We start from the raw sequence: 20,842 nt of genomic DNA on the forward strand, positions 1-20,842 counted from the left end.
TAATATTCCTTTGGGTATATACCCATATGATGGGTTAATATTAAGTGTCAATTTGATTGGATTGAAGGATACAAAGTATTATTCTTGAGTGTGCCTGTGAGGTGTTGCCAAAGGAGATCAACATTTGAGTCAGTGGACTGGGAAAGTCAGACCCACTCTCAATCTGGGTAAGCATCATCTAATCAGCTGCCAGTGCAGTCATAATAAAAGCAGGCAGAAGGACATGGAAAGACTAGACAGGTTTAGTCTTCTGGCCTACATTTTTGTCTCATGTTGGATGTTTCCTGACCTCAAACAGTAGACTCCAAGTTCTTCAGCTTTGGGACTCAGACTAACTTCCTTACTTCTTAGCTTTAAGACAGCCTATTGTGGGACCCCACCTTGTGATCATGTGAGTCAATACTCCTTAATAAACTCCCCTTAATATGTACATCTATCCTATTAGGTCTGTCCTTCTAGAGAACCCTGACTAATACAACCCAAAAATGGGATTGCTGGGTCAAATGGTAGTTCTGTTTTAAATTCTTTGAGAAATCACCAAATTGTTTTCCACAGTAGCTGGAACACTTACATTCCCTCCAGTAGTGTATAAATGTTCCCTTTTCTCTGCAACATCACCAGCATCTGTTGTTTTTTGACTTTTTAATAACTGCCATTTTTATTTGTATCTAATGATTAGTGACGTTGAGCATTTTTTCATGTACTGGTTAGACATGTGTTCCTTTGAAATGTCTGTTCATGTTCTTTGCCCACTTTTTAATGGAAATGTTTGGTTTTTGCTTGTTAATTTAAGTTCATTACAGATTCTGGATATTAGACTTTTGCCAGATGCATAGTTTGCAAACATTTTTTGCCATGCTGTGCGCTGTTGGTTTACTCTATGGATAGTTTCTTTCACTGTACAGAGTTCTTTAATTTAATTAGTTCCCATTTGTCAATTTTTGTTTTTGTTGTAATTACTTTTGGTGTCTTCATCGTGAAATCTTTGCCAGAGCCTATGTCCAGAATGGTATTTCCTAGGTTTTCTTCAAGTGCTTTAGGTTTTACATTTAAGTCTTTAATTGATCTTGAATTGACTTTTACATATAGTGAAAGAAAGGAGTCCAGTTTCATCCTTCTGCATAGGGCTAGCCAGTTATCCCAGCACCATTTATTGAATAGGAAGTCCTTTCCCCACTGCTTATTTTTGTTAACTTTGTTGAAAATCATATGGTTGTAGGTGTGCAGCTTTTTTTTCCTGGGTTCTCTATTTTGTTCCACTAGTCTATGTGTTTGTTTTTATACCAGCACCATACTGTTTTTGCTACTGTAGCCTTGTAGTATAGTTTGAAATAGAGTAATGTGATGCCTCTGACTTTGTTCTTTTTGCTTAGGATTGTTTGGGCTATTCAGACTCTTTTTTCGTTTTGTTTTGTTTTTGTTCCATATGAATTTTAGACATGCCTGTGGTCTGAAAGAAAGATCTCTCTAAATAACTGGGTACCTACCACCAGCCTGGCATGTCAAGGACACCTGAAAGTCCAGTAAACTTTAGTAGCTGGGTATGCAGTAACTTGACATTTCTATCTGCAACTGATGTGTGTGGACTTGTGGTCAGAATCTAAGTATCTGTTTGTATAGGGAAAGTCCAGATAGGCAAAAAAAAAAAAAAGTAAAAGTTTGACTTTATATGCTCTCTTCTTCCTGAATACTATAAAAAGGTGAAAGATTTTGTTGACATCTGTAAAAATGAATTAAATTTAAAACAAACTCAGTGCAAACTACCTTTACTTTTACAAATACTTTGTATCAAGATACCCTTGCTAACTTGGTTATAATGTATGTACCGTATAGATTATTTATTTGATAAAATTTCAACCCAAAATAAATTATTTTCAACGACTTTCAATCATTTTCAACACCCATTCACTACAACTCAAATGTACCCCTTATTATTCAATACTCTTCAGGTGAACAAATGATCGTAAAAATGAAATTTAATAATTTTAGTATTTTATACTTCTATAGTTTACAATGGTCAACCATGAATAACAATGGGATCATTATGTTCCCTTTTAGATTTTCTATTTTGTCTTTAATTTATGCAGTTCATCATAGCATAAATAATTAAATATAGGTTGATTATTGGGAAAGGGAAAAGTTTGTATTTTCTGCTCTATCTAGATCTACTTGGGATTTTAGAAAGATTATGATGATATATTTTTAATGCAGGTAGCATAGGTAGAGTGAACATTCTAAATCTATGGAGCAATAAAAAAAGAATAAAATATTTGTTGTAGGCTGAATGGTGTCCCCTAAAACAATATATGTCCTAATCTTCAGAACCTGTGATTATTATTTTATATGCCCCCTCTCACAGCCAAAAAGAAAAAATGATTAAAGGACCTTAAGAAGTTTAACCCTAAATGCAATCAGAGGGCGTTTTCAAACAAAAGAGGAGGAAGCAATGTGACCACAGAGGCAGAGACTGGCATCATGCAGCCACAAGCCAAGGAATGCCAGAAACTACCAGAAGCTGGAGAGGCAGAAAATGGATGCTTCCTCAGAACTTTCATATGGAGTGGGACCCTACCAACACCTTGATTTTTGAAATTTGGCCTCCAGAGCTGTGAGAAAACAAATTTCCTTAAAGCCACCAAGTTTTTGATAATTTATATCAGCAACCACAGGAAATTAATACAGTATCTTAAAGAATATCTGTTTTCAGTTAAAAGATGAAATGACACTGCTTTTGGGGAACTCTAGAAGAAATAAAATATATTCCCTATTTAATAAGTGGTGTTAGGAAAACTGACTAGCCATGTGCAGAAAGCTGAAACTGGATCCCTTTCTTACACCTATACAAAAATTAACTCCAGATGGATTAAAGATTTAAACATAAGACCTAAACCATAAAAACTTTAGAAGAAAACCTAGGCCATACCATTCAGGACATATCCATGGGCAAGGACTTCATGACTAAAACACTGAAAGCAATGGCAACAAAAGCCAAAATAAACAAATGGGATCTAATTAAACTTAAGAGCACAGCAAAAGAAACTATCATTAGAGTGAACCAGCAACCAACAGAATGGGAAAACATTTTTGCAAGCCACCCATCTGACAAAGGGCTAATACCCAGAATCTACAAAGAACTTAAACAAATTTACAATTAAAAAAAAAAAAACATCAAAAAGTGGGCTAAATATATGAACAGACACTTTTCAAAAGAAGACATTCATGCAGCCAACAAACATATGCAAAAATGCTCATCATCACTGGTCATCAGAGAAATGCAAATCAAAACCACATTGAGATACCATCTCACATCAGTTAGGATGGTGATCATTAAAAAATCAGGAAACAACTGATGCTGGAGAGGATGTGAAGAAATAGGAATAGAACACCTTTACACTGTTGGTGGAGGTATGAATTAGTTCAACCATTGTGGAAGACAGTGTGGTGATTCCTCAAGGATCTAGAACTAGAAATACTGTTTGACCCAGCATTCCCATTACTGGGCCCAAAGGAATATAAATCATTCTATTATAAAGACACATGCACATGTATGTTTTATTGTGGCTCTGTTCACAACAGCAGACTTGGAACCAAGACAGACTGAATAAAGAAAATGTGGCACATATACACCACTATGCAGCCATAAAAAAGGATGAGTTCATGTTCTTTGCAGGGACATGGATAAAGCTGGAAACCATCATTCACAGCAAACTAACACAAGAACAGAAAACCAAATACCGCATGTTCTCACTCATTAAGTGGGCGTTGAACAATGAGAACATATGGACGCAGGAAGGGGAACATCACCTGTTGGGGGGGTGGGGGCCCACCGGGGGTGGGAGGCTAGGGGAGGGATAGCATTAGGAGAAATACCTAACGTAGACAACAGGGTGATGGATGCAGCAAACCACCGTGGCACATGTATACCTATGTAACAAAGCTGCACGCTCTGCACATTTACCCCAGAACTTAAAGTATAATAAAAAAAGAAATAAAATATAATGTTATATTATAAACATAAATTCTACAGTAAACTAACTGAAGTACCTTTAGGATAACCAATCATCCAAAGATTACAACTGGTAAAATACGATATTAAAAACAGAGTTGCTGATTTTATAATCATTGAAAAGTTGACCCTTCCTGTCAGTTTGCTTAAAGGGAATGAGATAGATTAACTTCACTCATTTAAATAGCATTGGCTTTTGAAGCATGAGGGTCTGACTTTTTGTATTTGAATTACATGCTTCTTTGGATGAATGAGATCAAGATAAAATTACCAACCCGCTCTGTCCTGAATCAATAAATTATTCAAATGTAAGGATTTTATTTGAGGGGAAATATAATAAAAAGGGGGAAGCTCTCTCACTTCTATCTCTTTTTAATAAACTGTCTTTGTCAAAGATTAACATGCTTGATGAAAATACAGCATTTTTTTAATGAATATTTTCCTTCATTGCTTTGAAATGAGGCTATATAAAAATTTATGGGTTTTTTTTGTTTTTGTAACACAAAAGACTGCACAAGAAAAACTGAGTTGTCCTAGTTGTCCTTCTCGTCCTGGATGCTCAGCTGCCCCAGCTTCTCTAGACTCTGATGTTGCCATAAATCTTACTTATCAGAATGGCTTCTTATCAATAGTTTCCTTCTGAGGAGGAATAATAGCCAGCATCTTCCTTTATGAAACACTTGCCATGAACATTAAATTCGTAGAGTTTAATACATCCTAAGTAATCTTCATTTGCCCTGAAGATTGAAGCTGAATTACACTTGATGGTTCAGAAAATGATTATGTATAAAACAGAACATCAGACCTTTTCTTCATCGAAGTTCTAATTATCTACTCCTTAAGGGGAAAAAATCGAAATGATGTAAAAAACAACAATGAACTCATTTCCTATGAAGAGCAAAACCAGGCCTGATATTTGAAGGACAATGGAAAGTCTGGCTTAGAAAATACAGGTTTTTAGAAACAGTCATTCTAACAAATGCCAACAGTGTCTTGAGTACCTTCCCACCTCCCTTCTTCCTTCCCATTTCCTGGCTTGCCTCTCCTTTCATTCCCAAGTATTGGATCTTTCCCTCTAGCTAACTAATGCTCCTACTAAGCGTTTTACCCAAGACACTCTCAGTAAAAAGTCTTGTTCTCTAAAATGTATCTCTTTTCTTCCCCCATCTAAGTTTCATGTTAGATGTTCAACAAATGCTTTCAATATTTTAACAAGCTATTCTTCCTTCTCAAAGATGAAATGTTTACTTTCTCCATGAAGATCTAACTTTCTAAAAGGAGTAATTTACCTCAAGTAGAAAACACTGGAATGGAGCAAATTACCCCTGCCAAGCACCCAGGGGATCTATAGGCATAGGTAATTTACTCCTAACAAATCAGGCATTTAAAATACCTATTTTCAACATAGTTTGGCCTCAAGTTTGGACGTAGCCCTCAACTTTTCAAAGAAAATAATAGAATCAATGCATTGATGCCCTTTAAGCCCTAGGTGATAGACAATCAAAAATACATCTACTTAAGTAAATACAGATAAATCAGAAGCAGCTACTACCTTTAATTTTTAATCATCACTGATGACAGGAGCTGCCCCTCTGGTTTTCTAAGCAATGAGACCCTATCACCCCACAATTCTGTTTTAAAAAAAAAAGAGTCTTGCCTACAAAATTAGTGCAATTAGCATCTACCCGGTCTTAGAGATGCATAATATTTCACATCCTTTGTGATGGAAGAAAATTTAAAAGGTATAAAAAAGGTTTACAAGGCTGTCTCTTAGAGAGCACTGGGACTGACAGGAGATAGAAAATGAGTGGGGCAGGGAGGGGTCAGTAATTACTCTCTGGCCAGTATGGGAAAATAGTAGTGACCAAAAAACAATAAGAGAGAAAAACAGGGCCAGGCGTGGTGGCTTATGCCTGCAATCCCAAAGTGCTTTTTTTTCTTTATCATTAGAATCACTAGCAGTTACAGAGGTAAGCAAAGGAAGGCTGATAAGAAAGAGGTCAGGAGTTCGAGACCAGCCTGACCAACATGGAGAACCCCGCCTTTACTAAAAATACAAAATTAGCCAGGCATGGTGGCGCATGCCCGTAATCCCAGCTATTTGGGAGGCTGAGGCAGGAGAATCACTTGAACCCAGGAGGTGGAGGTTGCAGTGAGCTGAAATCATGCCATTGCACTCCAGCCTGGGCAACAAAAGCAAAACTCCATCTCAAAACAAAAAAAAAGAGAGAGAGAAACAATAATGACCAAAATTCTTTTTAAAAGTAGCAACATCCTTAAAGTGAAGTAAGATTCTTCCTCCATGGAATCAATGATAGAGTCATGGCATGGAGCTGCAGATTGAGAGCTGGCTAAGCAGACCTATTCCCTGCCAGTGCAGGAAAAAAAGGTAATTGCCCTGTGACATAGGAAGAAATATATATTTGGTCTCTGTCCAGTATCCGTGTGCACAGCTTCTAAAACATTTGGAAGTCTCCAAAATGATGTTTCTTTTTGTATACTAATTGGATAACTGGTGGCTGGAGGCTCCTGGGTAGTCTCAAGATGGGGGCCGGATGCCAGGGGACCAACCATGTGATTAGAGGGTTGGGATTTCAGCCTTAATCCCCAAAGTCCTGGGAGAGGGGCAGGACTGGAGGTTGACTAAATCACTAATGGCCAATGACTTCATCAACCATGACTATTTAATGAAACCTTCATTAAAAAAAAAAAAAAAAGAAAGAAAACAGGGTTTGGAAAACCTCCCCCGCACATGGAAGATGGCATTCTTAGGGAGGTATAGATGCTTGCCCTGGACCTTGCTCTATGAATCATTTTCATTTAGCTGTTCTTAGGTTGTATCCTTTATATTAAACAGGTAAACATAAGTGCTTCCCTGTGTTCTGTGCACCATTCTAGCAAATGATCAAACCTAAGGAGGGGGTCGGGAACCTCTGATTGATAGTTGTAGGTGAAAAACATAAGTGACAATCTAGACTTGTGATCAGTGTCTGAAGTAAGGGCAATCTTGTGGGACTGAGCCCTTAACCTGTGGGATCTGATGCTGTCTCCAGGTAGATCGTAGCAGAATTGAGTTGAATTCTAAGACACTCAGCTGGATTGGCTCTGTGGGAAAAACATCCACATATTTTAGTGGCCAGAAGTGAAGTATGAGTGTTGGGTGTGCATGTATGAAAGACAAGGCAAGGCTTGTTTTGCCTAATCAGCCCCTGATTCCAGCCCAAGTTCAGGAATAAGAAAGAGAATGCCGGTCTCCTAGCCATGCCAGGGTCTTCTAACTGCTACTCGGATGCAGGGAATGCTGAATGTGAAAGACATCCTGGAAAACATTCCCTAATGTGGTTCTGGAAAAGACCCAAATCATTCTAGGTCTAGGGTAGTCCAAATAATCCTAGGGCAGTACAGGCCAGCAGGGAAACTATGAGGCATAAACAAAGAAATAGTGCATGTGAAGTTGTGAAAAAAGATAGTGTCCTTCTGGAAATGCCAGGACCAGAAAACACAGATTATTTACTGTTTAATATATGTCCATATAACCGATAAGTCCTAAATTACTAGATTCAAAATGAGGTCACTGGGCTAGTGTCAGTTTCTCCACCCCCACAGATGCACTCTCCACCCTGCAGTAGTACTGGAGAGAGAAGGCCATCACTTTGGATAATAAAATTAATTTGCAAAATACATAGGGGGAAAAATGAGAGATTTTCATGGTTAATTTGAAGGAGAAAGTAAAGAATAAGGATCCTAGAGGACTGCCAGATTCCTAGCTTCAATAATTGAGTAGATGGTATACTTTCATCAAATGAGAAGGAGAATATATTAATAGAAGAATTAGTTTAGCAGAAAAGATGGGAAATTTCGTTTTAGACAAATAACATTTGTGAAGCTTTGGACTATTCTGGTGGCAATGCCAAGAAGGCAGCTGCAGAGATGAGAATATTCACATGAGAGGACTGAACTAAGGACCCCATCTAGGGATTATGGTTACAGAACAGACACAGGGAGAGTATAGAGGGAGATGCCTCACTGCACGGTAGAGAAGGACGGGAATGGAAGAAAGAACCTAGGAACACTAACAAACATATAAGATACAGCCAGAAGAAGAATAGCTTGTGGAGATGTTAACACTTGATATAAGGAGATGTAGGAGAGGGCACCATTTCAGAAATAAGAAAGTAAGGAGCTTCAAAAATGAAGACGTTACAATAGTGTCAAATGCAATAGAAAGCTCCAGAAAGCAAGCAATGGGAAAAGTCCACTACATTTGAACACTGGGTTGTTGTTGACCCAGCAAGAACAACTTCAGTACACTGATGGGTGCCAGAAGCCTCACTGGGATGCACTAAGAAGGGAATAAGAAATACGAGAAAAAACATTTATTCTAAAATACAAAAAAAAAATACACTAAGCCCAAATAAAATTATCTGCATTACCATACTCCACAAATTATCATTATTCAGAATTAATTCATTAATTCAAGAACACATTTATTAAACATGTACTATGTATAAGGAGCAGTAGGAAGCTATTGATATAAGGCAAGGATATAAAGATGAGTAAAAGAGGAACCATGCTTTTGAGGTGTCTGCAGTTAATGAGGAACATACATCCATTGCCGTTGTACTCTATGCCTAATAAGACTGCCCTCGATTCTATAATTCACTGTGGTAATTCCAGCAACAGAGGACAGAGTCAGCAGCAAAATGCCTAGGGAGCATAGCAGTACGAACACTTGTACAGAAATTTCACAGCTGAGACCTGAGGAAGGAGCGGAGATCTGATAGGCTGGGCAGGAGGCAGAGTGAGTATTCCAGGCAAGAAGAATCTGGAAAAGGCTCAATATTGGTCCCAAAATCTGAGAGAAGTTTAGCATATTCTGAGGGATTTTATACCAACCTAAAGATTTGGAAATAAGTTTTGGGCATTTGTTGGGTTTTATTGTTTTTGAGTTTTTGTTTTGTTTTGTTTTGTTTTGTTTTTTGTATGTCCTGAATGTATGTGTTGGGTTTGGAAAGCCAGAACTTTGTAGTTTGCAGTTATTTCCAAGGCAGCACCACTACTGGCAAAGATAAAATAGGCACTAGGAAGGGTAGAAGGGCTCCTGAGATCACACCTATCAACTGAGATCACAACTGAGCACAACATTTCTTTGAAGTCTTACATAGGTTTCAGGCAAATTCATTATTCACTCTATATCTATTTTTTATATTAAGCAATGTTTAAAATCAATATAAAATACTGGTTCTTGTCTAAATTTTTTTTAAAAAATTGATACTACAAGAAGATGTGCCATGTTTGCCCCCCAAAACACCCCTACCTAGCAACCAGTTTCAATATATGTGACCTTGAATAAGTCTCAAACATTAATATGAAACATGACTTTTGACTGTGAGAATCAAAAGGGAATTTTAAAGAGGGAAGCAGTGTGATTTGACTTGTTTTAAGAAAAACAAGTTCTTAGGAAAAATAAATTTGGCACCATGATAGAAGAAAAAAATGCTACTATATTCAGAGTTCTAGATTTACATGCTTTGCCTAATAGCAATACTACATTAGTTCCAGTTTGAGTTTTTGGTATCCTTTCCTTTCTACTAATGTTTTTGACTTCTTATACCACACTGGCCCTGTTATAATGAGTCTTTTATTATAAATTACCTTGAATATGTTTTGAAGTAAGCTACACATACAAAACTAGTAAAAAAAAAATAAATAATAAGCAGTTAACAATATTATAACAATGTAGAATTAGATAGTAGTAACCCAACTTTGTGGACATATTAAAAAGAAGCACTAACCTGTACACTTTAAAAGGTGGAGTTTTTGGTATGTGAATTATAAAATTACATGTCAATTAAAAACTTTTTTCAAAAGTATCACAAACCACTATGTACACTGTCAATATATACTTTATAACTAACCAACTAATTTAGTGACAGATCTTCAATATTTATGCTAATCCTCAGTTATGCAGCTAGTCTAGATAACAGGAGTCTGTTGTACTTTTAAAGGCTCATTTCAATGTAATAACCATCTTTTGAAATAATCTTTCAGGGTGAACAACCAAATAATGCAAAATTTTTAAGGAACACAATGAAGTATAAAGCATGAATGTAAAACTTAAGAGACAATGTGTAATTTAAAACAAATATAAAGTATCTGCAGAGATTTCCCAAGACAGAAAAGCCAAACTTTTATGAAATATAAGTTTGTCTTAAAGCAAAATAACTAAAAAGAGGCAACAAAACCACATGGAAAATTTATATTCTATTAATGAGGTGTGACTTCACCACATGTCGACCAACTGTTCACAAACCTAATAAAAGCCATGAATGAACAAAATTCCAGACAAAAAGACTTGAAATATAAAAAGCCAAGTCTTTTTTTATTTTGATACACTATTTTAGCTTTAAGACTTCAGAACTTTTAAAATAATAATATGTGTTTTTGCCTTCAGTGAAAAACCTCTCCTTTCCATTTTCTACATTGGAAGGTAATCTCATTAAATATTATTCTATTTGCAAATCTGTTTTTTTTTTTTTGAGATAGTGTCTCACTCTGTCACCCAGGTTGGAGTGCAATCTTAGCTCACTGCAACCTCCACCTCCTGGGTTCAAGCAATTCTCTTGCCTCAGCCTCCTGAGTAGCTGGGATTACAGGTGCCTGCCACCATGCCCGGCTAATTTTTGTATTTTTAGTAGAGTCAGGGTTTCACCATGTTGATCAGGCTGGTTTCAAACTCCTGACCTCATGATCCACCCGCCTTGGCCTCCCAAAGTGCTGTGATTACAAGTGTGAGTCACCACACGAGCCCTATTTGCATATCTTCTAAGTGGTATTATGAAGCACCTTTAAGAAAAACTATCTTCCTTTTGCAATTGGAAAAGTGTATGTGGTACACCTACTTCTTAGCTTCTTAATACTTCTTCTTTCTATTTATTTTTCTTCTGTAAGTCTAAATAAAGTAGATCCCTTCTCAAATGTACTTCTTTCACTGAAGAAAAACCAGCTTGAAGTGTGACTATATATAGGGCAATTAAATTTTAACCTAAAAATTTAGCTTAAGTTTGACAAATGATACTAGCATAATTGACAAAGCTTTTACAAAAAACTCAAATGGATCAAAGATTTAAATGTAAAACATAAGCCTATATAATTTTTAGAAGAAAGCATAAGAAATTTTTACATCATACACAAAAATCAATTCAAAATATATCATAGGGCCTAAATATATCAGTAAAACAATGGAGTCAATTTGTGACCTTGGCTTAGGCAATAGATTCTTAGATACAAGAGCATACAAGAGACCAAAACAAATATATAAATAAATAGAGCTTCAGTGGAATCTAAAACTTTTGTGCTACAAATGATACCATCAAGAAGATGAAAATATGACTCAAAGAATGAAAAAAACATTTGCAATTGTATATCTAATAAACGACTTATATCCAGAATATATTTTAAAACTCTTACAACTCAATAATAAAAAGATTAAAACTAAAAAAATGGACAAAGACTCTGTATAGGCATTTCTACCAACCATGCACCAATATACATACCATATTCTTTTTATGTACACATTGGCTAAACAAGAAACATTTGTCCATACAAATATTGTACATAAATGTTCATAGTAGCATTATTCATAAGAGCCAAAAAGTGGGAACAATCCAATGTCTATCAACTAATGAACAGACAAAATCTTATCCATTGGAATATTATTCTGCAATAAAAAGGAATGAAATAGTGATACATGCTACAACATGGATAAACTTTGAAAACACTGTATAAGTGAAAGAAGCCAGTGATAGAAGACCACAGATTCCATTTATATAAAATGTCCAGAATAGGCAAATCTACAGAGACAGAAAGTAGGTTAGTGTTTGCCCAGGTTGGGAGACAAGGAAGTTGGGGAGAAATGGGGCATGACTGCTAATGGGTACAAAGCTTCTGCTTGGGGATGAAAATGCTCTAAAACTTATTAGAATGATGGTTACATAACTCTGTGAATCTAACTAAAAACTACTGAATTGTACACCTTATATGGGTGAACCATATAATGTATGAATTATATTTCAATAAGCCTCTTTAAAAAAACAAAAAAAATTTTCATAATCTAGGGCTAGACAAAGAGTTCTCAGACATGACATTGAAAGTATAATCCAGAAAAAAGGAAAAACTGATAAACTGGAAATCGTTACAATTAAAAACTTTTGCTCTGCAGAAGACATGTGAAGAAGACGGAAACATAATCCACAGACGGCAAGAAAAGACTTGCAAACCAGGTATCTGGCAAAATACAAGTATTTAAAACATATGCATATATAGCATTATGCTAAAATTATCTATTTTTACCTTTATAATAGCTCTAGAAGTTAGATATTATTCTCTATTTCAGAGATTAAGAAGCCAAGGTTCAGAAAGAATAAGAACCTAGACCCTGAGAAGCCATAACCCTCAACTGCCTTTTTGCCCATGGAATCTCTCTATTTCCTCTCCTCTGTATCTCAGCAGGTCTCAGAAAGTCTGAAGGCTAAAGGATACCCTTAAAAGTCTATTTGTGTATCCACCCATACTCTACCACTCTAAGTCTCAGAACAGAGTCCACTTACATAAAGAGAAAAGAACTTGCTTTAAGTTCTATCCATGGAACTCAAAATAAGGATGTGTAGTCACAGGAGTACGTTCAGGTCACCTAAGTAGTGAGTGGCAGAGGGAGAATTTTAAAACAGGTTTTTCTGGCTCAAAAGTAGGGGTGTCCAATCTTTTGGTTCCCTAGGCCATATGGAAGAAGAATTATTGTCTTGAGCCACACATAAACTACATTAACACTAACAATAGCTGATGAGTTTTTCTTTAAAATCACCAAAAAAAAATCTCATCATGTTTTAAGAAAGTTTATGAATTTTCGTTGGGCCACATTTCAAGCCAATCCTGGGCTGCATGTGGCCTGTGAACCTTGGGCTGAACAGGCTTGTTCTAAAGCTTACACTATACTGTTTTCCTATGACTGTAATTTCTGTTGCTAATAGGGACACTATTGTTTAGAATTTAATTTTAGATATTTAACAGTCTAGATCCTATCAGTAGCTCTCCCTTCAAGAAATAAATTCAATTCCATTTTAATAATTTGTAAGATATAAAACAAAAGGAGGGCCAAGAATTTAAAACAAAAATTTCTTAAAAGAATTTTATTTGGAGACATTTCTTTATAACTTTTTAAGTATAGTAAAAGCCAAAAACTATTGGAAAAAGCAAGAGTGAAAGGTAATCTAAATATTCTTGGCTCTAAGCTTTTTGTGTCTAAGAGAGTCAGACAAATATTTAGGCAGAGAAAAAAATACATATACATTTAGCTTAATGGTGAATTAGAACTAGGCCACATCTCATTTTTTCTGTCTCAAAATGCTTAATTTAGAATCAGATTTTAAAAACAATCCTCCGCAGGCCAGGTTTGGCCCTTCCAGTTGGCACTTAGACATCAAAACCTGTGACAATCTGGAACAACTGAAAATAGCTTTGGGTATTCAACTATCAGGCAGTAAGGAAGGTCAAATTTGAATTAATGCATTTTAAGACTGAAAAAGAGGTTTAATACAAGCCTTAAAAGAGAGAAGGAAAAATAAAGAGAATTAAGCAGCTAACTTCTTCCTGTATCTCAGCATAAGACAGAGCTTGCATACTGTTCCTTTTGCCCTTATCTTCCATCTAAGGCACTTGGGTTCAGACTTATATGCTGCTTCTGCTCTAACTAAACTACAAAGACATTTCTTCAATTTTCTTCTTATTCCTAAGAACCTTCACTGTTCATCCATTCTTTACAGAATAAAGGCCAAATTCCTTGTCTGGCATTCAAAGCCCTTCCCAGTTTGAATTCAACTACCTCTCTAGTTTTATTTCCCATTATTCATTACCCCCCATCATGAGTCCTCTATTAGAGCCAAACGCATCTACTACTCACTGTTGAAAAATCAGGCACGCTCTGGTCTAGCCATCTTTGCCAATGCCATCAGCATCCCTCCTACCCTCCTCCACCTGGATGAATTCCTTCTGTCTCCAAGTTCCAGCTCCTGCATGAGTCCTCCCTATTTCAGGATGCACACACACAAAATCTCTTTCCTTCTGAAACCTTATACTTGTTATGCAATATTCCAAGCTACTCATACAGGGCTCATCATAAACTTTCCTATTTATCTTATTTCTGTCTTAACTCCTCAAATATATAAGTTCTCTGAGGGTAAGAATCTCAGTTTTCTTTGTTCCTATATTTCATATGACATTTAACCAGGAACAAATTAATATTACCTAAACTTCAGCCAATAAATTTTAAAGCACTCATGCAAGGATGCTAAACAAATTGATATTTATAAGGCAAAGGGAGGAATATATGTCATCAAAAAAATTCAGTGTTTCACTATTTTCACATTTCATATAAGACAAAGTCCCTTTAGTCTCTTTAATCAAAATAAAACAAAGAATTCCTGATGTGCTATCAAGCCAGGAGCATGTAACTACTGAAGACAAAGTTATCTGCACCAGCTAAAAAGGCGGCATAAGTTTAATAGCGGCAAGTAGGTTTCTCTGCTTGACTCTGCATAAAATATGACTGTGCTGCACCCTACAGTCCATGGAAGAAAAGAATTATAAGAAAGCATATTCAAAGACTAATCAATGTTTGGGCAGAAATAATTCTCCTGCTGTTTTAAAAGCACTAATCAATTTTCTTCCCAATGTTGCCATTACATACTGAAAATATACTGTTGGGCTGTACTGGCAATCACCAGTACATATTAAGAAATGTAGCACTGCATTCCTTTTCCTTATTCTAGAATCAAACAAAGTAAAATGAATGTCTATAAAACCATATCGCTCTATAATCTAATCACTGACCCTCTAAAAAAAAAAAAAACTCCATAAAGATAGAGATTTAACCATTGTGCTCATTGAGTCCTATCTGTGAGAACACAGCTGAGTTTTGGAATGGGTCATAATAAGCATTGCATGTTCAACTTGGGAAGTTCCTTTTCAAGAAGTAAGCTATCAGAAGATATATACAGATATATATAAAAAAAAAAAGCCTCCGACTCTGGCAATTCCAAGCTGACTCACGATATGTAGATCCAGATTCCCAATTCTAGATTACTAACTTCCATTTCTGCCATGGGGTCCACACTGGAAAAATTCCAGGTTCATGTACTTTGATGATTAATTTCAAGTGTCAACTTCACTGGATTAAGGGATACTCACAGAGCCGGTAAAGTATTATTTCTGCATATGTCTGTGAGTGTTTCCAGAAGAGATTAACATTTGAATCAGTAGACTCGGTAAGAAAGATCCTCCCTTACCCAAAGTGTGTGGGCACCATCCAATAAACTGACAGCCCAGTTTCTTTCTCTCTCTCTCTCTCTCTCTCTCTCTCTCTCTCTCTCTCTCTCTCTCTCTCTCTCTCTCTCTCTCTGTCTCCTGGAGATAGAATACCCATCTTCTCCTGCCCTAGGACATATGAACTCCAGGTTCTGAGACTTGCACCAACAGCACCCCCAGGTTCTCAAGCCTTTGGCCACAGATTGAGAGTTACACCAGGCCTTGGTTCTCCCTTGTTCTCAGGCCTTTGGACTTGAACTAAGCCATGCCACTGGCTTCCCAGGTTCTTCAGCTTGCATACAGCCTACTGTAGGACTTCTCAGCCTCCATAATTGTGTGAGCCAGTCCCTCTAATAAATCGCTGCTCATCTATCTATACCTACATGTATACCCGTATCTATATCCTATTGGTTCTGTGTCTCCAAAGAACTCTGACTAATACAGATACCTAGTGAGCAAATGGTCATTCCTGTGGATTCCAGAACCCTCTTGCAGGTCTTATGAAACCCAGTGCAAACTGGGATTCAGCACAAATTTCCCAAAACTGACTAGATACCAGGAAAATTCCAGAATTACCACAATTTCACTGCATCTTAAGGCTGTATTTTGTAAATATTTCATGATGTTTTCCAAAAGTGTTGCCAAGGAAACTTTTTTTTTTAGTTGCATTTTAGGTTTTGGGGTACATGTGCAGAACATGCAAGACAGTTGCATAGGTACACACGTGGCAGTGTGTTTTGCTGCCTTCCTCCCCTTCACCCACATTTGGCATTTCTCTCCATGCTATCCCTCCCCAGCTCCCCCCACCGGCTGTCCCTCCCCTATTCCCCCCAATAGACCCCAGTGTGTAGTGCTCCCTTCCCTGTGTCCATGTGTTCTCATTGTTCATCACCCGCCTATGAGTGAGAATATGCGGTATTTCATTTTCTGTTGTTGTGTCAGTTTGCTGAGAATGATGTTCTCCAGATTCATCCATGTCAAATGACACGAACTCATCATTTTTTATTACTGCATAATATTCCATGGTGTATATGTGCCACATTTTCCCAGTCCAGTCTATCATCAATGGGCATTTGGCTTGGTTCCAGGTCTTTGCTATTGTAAACAGTGCTGCAATGAACATTGGTGTGCATGTGTCCTTATAGTAGACCGATTTATAGTCCTTTGGATATATACCCAGTAATGGGATTGCTGGGTCAAATGGAATTTCTATTTCTAGGTCACCAAGGAAACATTTTAAAGGTACCATTAGCAAATGAGGTTGAGAAACAACCATGTGTTCCTACTGGATGACTCATTAGAAGATTAAATGTTCTGGAAAAGTCCTCTTATAAAGCAATCAGTTACCTTCACTTAAACCAGCATTTTCCAAAATTATCTGAAATCCTATTAACACTTCCAGGGGCTATCCCTTTCTACTCTGTGACTTTTATGAACCATATGTCTCAACTCTATTACGAAATTCAAATAGGAAAGATGCATACCTTCTAGATATATTTTTGAAGTCACCTAGGGAAAGGCCTTCCAAGGGGACTCCCAAAATGACATTCATTACTTTGACCGGTTTGCTATAGTCTAGAGTCTGCTTCTGAGCTGCCCAAGTTCAAAACCGAGTGTGTCAGCTGACCAAAGACATTTGAAATTTCACTGGCAAATTCACTAACCACAGTCACAAGACTGCTGTACAACACTAGAATGTCAATTTATTAAGTTATAATTAACAATAGTCACAGAAACACCTATATTTTAAACTGCAGGACCTAGCCATTCCCTCCCTCTGACCAATCCAGTGGAAAGTCAAATCATATTCAGAAGGTGAGCACACAATCATGGGGAAATCACAAAATAAACTGCATGTTTAATAATATCAGGCTAAGAAGTCCTGATGTATCCACAATACTGATGACCATGTTTTAACAATAAACCATAAGAGTGGCAGGCAAAAGACTGGTCTGAGGGTATGAGAACTTTTTTTTAAATATCCCCTTAGACTCCAGCAGTCCTGAGAGTTTCCCACACACTCCTAGAGATGGGCAATTGCTGGTTTTTCAATCTTATATAATGTGTGGGGAAAATGTACTAGAAAGGTTGGCTATTTGTTATGACTACATCATATAATCTAAGTAGAAACAACGAGTCTGCTATGCAAACATAACTCCAAAATAAGTTGTCTTAGTCTGTTTTCTGTCACTATAACCAACTACCACAAACTGGGTAATTTATAAGCAATAAAGATAATGGTTCTGGAGGCTGGGAAGTCAAAGAGCATAGCACCAGAATCTGGTGAGGGCCTTCTTGTCATGAAATAGCGGACGGCATCCCATGGTGAGAAGGCAAGTTCTGTTCAGGTCTTTCTTCCTCTTCTTATAAAGCCACTAGTCCCATCATGGGAGGCCCACCCTGATGACTTTATCTAATCCTAATTATCTTCCAAAGGCCTCATTTCTAAATGCCATCAACATATAAATTTGGGGATTAAAATTTCCAATACATGAAATCTGGGGACACATTCAAACCAGAGCATAAGTTCTCAAAAGCAAGCCCCTTTTCAAGCCCCAAGACTCTCCAATATAGAAAATTTAGAGCTCCTGCAGTATCCACTGGCAACTCTTACTCTAACTCCATCTCCTTACTAGGGATGGCCTCATACTGCTATGACTCCCTCCCTAAAACAGTAATTTGAATGGTCAGTTCTTATGTTAATCTTCAGAAAATAAGTTTTCAAAAAGTCCACTTAAGGATTAAAATGAATTCAACTCAGACATAGTCCACATAGTTGTGTTATTTTTATATAATTGAAAAATAGCACAGTCAAAAATCCAGATTTCCAGCTACTTCTAAAAAACTTGGAAGGTTTTTAGCTATAAGGAACAATAACAAGACTGAACATAACTTGGCAATTATAGGCTGAAATTCAATACAGATTTTCCTTTAAACATGTTGTGTTTCCTTGGGTGCCCACCATCACCCTACTGCCCATCACTCTCTGTTGTCTTAAAGCCACCTTTTGTGGATATTTACATGCAAGCCCCTACTTAATCCACTGAGTTGGTTTTACAATTTAACTCATCAGGAACAAACTTACTACATAATTTTTTCAAGTTCTCAGAAATCTATTCATTCCATTGTCCATGTTTTCCAGATATAATTTTCCATTTCTTCTACTACTCCATAACCATGGAAGGAAGTTAGTCAGGCAGCCCAGGAATTTAAGGCAAAAAGAATCCTGGAGTCTAATGTTAAATTCTTTAATGAACTAAGGTCAATCAGAAGAGACACCACCAGTAAGTGGCTGAAACCTTTTTCTTTTTTGCAACTTATTATCTAGTTATCACTCTTCCAGTTCTATCTACCCCATGAACCTAAACCACAAAGTCTTCCATAGCATCTGTCTACCCCATACCAAGGGCTGGCTACCTAATTTACAGGGCCAAGAGCAAAATAAAAATACAAGGTTCCCCATTTAAAAATTAATAAGAATTTCAAGACAGTGACAGCAGAGCATTAAGCCAAGTTCAGGGCCCTTCTAGGCATGGGAACTTGTGCAACCACAAGTTCACATGGTCACATGCCCATGAAGCCAGCCCTACCCATCTCTTGTTCTTAATCAGGCTTTTCTGTTACCCTTTCTCTGTGTTCTGACCTCCAAGGGTCCCACCCAAGGCTTGGCAATCTAAATCTGACTTCATTTCCTTCTGCCTGTTTCACCTTCTTGTAACAAGGACAAGCATTCCTCCTCCTGACACAAAGGCTGGACTTCCTGACAAGATGTACAGCATAGCATTTACATCTACTGGGGCCTTATGACCCCAGTGCTATTCAATAAAGCAAGAGTCATAAAAAAGAAGCAAGGGTAAGCATTTAAGCCCCAGAATGAAATGCCATTTTGTTAGACTTCCTTCTTTACATGCACATTATCTTGACAATAACAGGGGCTTGAAGTCAAGGAAATTCATTTATCTGTCTTTACAAACTCATGTTTCCATTCTAATTTATTACCCATATGACTTATAAGCTTGTAACAGTATCATTTTTGTTTCTCATTTTTTTATTCCTCCCTTCTCTTACCATTCAACCATCAGACCCAGATGGTCTTATGCAAAGTCTCCCAAAGTATTGTATGTACACATGAGAGGCCTTCAGATGGTACAAGAAAGCTTTATATACAGTTTATTACTTTAAAGTGAATTGGAAACAACATCATAAATCAAGCTGTGAGTTCAGAGTTATCAAATTTTTTACTTAAGTCAAATAAAGTAAGTACATTTAAAGAAAAATATTAACAAAATAACAGTGGGGTGGGTAGGACAAACAGAGAAGAAAAAATGTCGGCCGGGCGCGGTGGCTCACGCCTGTAATCCCAGCACTTTGGGAGGCCAAGGCGGGTGGATCACGAGGTCAAGAGATCGAGACCATCCTGGTCAATGTGGTGAAACCCCATCTCTACTAAAAATACAAAAATTAGCTGGGCATGTGGCATGTGCCTGTAATCCCAGCTACTCAGGAGGCTGAGGCAGCAGAATTGCCTGAACCCAGGAGGCGGAGGTTGCCATGAACCAAGATCGCTCCATTGCACTCCAGCCTGGGTAACAAGAGCAAAACTCCATCTCAAAAAAAAAAGAAAATGAAAAAACGTCAAGATGAAACTCAAATAATTTAATGTGGAAAATACTACTTTATGTTGTAAGGCAAGATAACTGATTTTTAAGATGAAATAATCATTTGTGTCTTCTTCCTCCAGAGGAGCTAACATCTCTAAGAAGAGAAATAGAATACCAATTTGCATTAAGATTTTAGAGAACGTTATTTAGGACTTTCAAAATCTTTGTCACATGAGATTGGCAAAAACTCACCAACAGGTCAAAAAAAGGAAACCAACTAGTCTAAATAACCTAAAAATTCTTAGAATGTCATCACTTTAAGTAATAACCAAGAGTGCTTGATTGACTAAAGATGGATTAGTGAGGAGTCCACTCAGAAAGCACAGAAAGTGTCCAAACTACACTCAGCTAATCTACTACCCATATACAAGGCAAGAACAACAAGGACCTAGCAGGGTGAGTGTTGGCTCTGCCATGAGTAAATCACGTAACTTTAGGCAATTCATTTACTTTCTCTGTATCTGTGAATCACTAATACCAAAATTTTAGGATTGAAAAATTCAATCAAGCTGCTACATTTTACAGATGATGGAAATCTGATAAAATGAACTGCTCAAAGGCACAAGAGACTTCTTGCTAGAGAGCCACAAGATCAGTAACAGAGCAAAAGGCTCTGAAGTCCCCTGCCCAGTATTCATGCTGCTGAACTGTCTCTCTCTCTCTCTCTCTCTCATTCTTTCCTTCTAAACAAAAGCAACAAATTCAAGAGCAGCTTCCTACTTCTTAAAAATACTTCTGGGAGCCTTCAGAGCTTTATTTCCTTGGGATGACTGCTTGTGAACAACAGATTCCTATCTGTCATAGTTAGAGCCAA

General features: G+C 37.1%; 1 protein-coding gene across 3 annotated transcripts in view; it reads right to left on the minus strand.

Annotated features, from left to right (window-relative positions):
• Nucleotides 1–20,842, minus strand: part of PPM1L (protein phosphatase, Mg2+/Mn2+ dependent 1L) — a 320,356-nt gene that overhangs the window by 208,157 nt on the left and 91,357 nt on the right. The window contains exon 1 of one of the 3 annotated variants that reach the window (XM_035278896.3): nt 13,965–14,127. The exons of the other annotated variants lie outside the window; for them this stretch is intronic. The gene's annotated coding sequence lies outside the window, so the exon portion shown is untranslated. Of the gene's footprint in view, nt 1–13,964; nt 14,128–20,842 lie in introns of those variants that run through there. 3 annotated transcript variants of the gene reach the window in all.

Source organism: Callithrix jacchus, chromosome 17 (assembly GCF_049354715.1).
Source record: "Callithrix jacchus isolate 240 chromosome 17, calJac240_pri, whole genome shotgun sequence".
Taxonomy (NCBI): domain Eukaryota; kingdom Metazoa; phylum Chordata; class Mammalia; order Primates; family Cebidae; genus Callithrix; species Callithrix jacchus.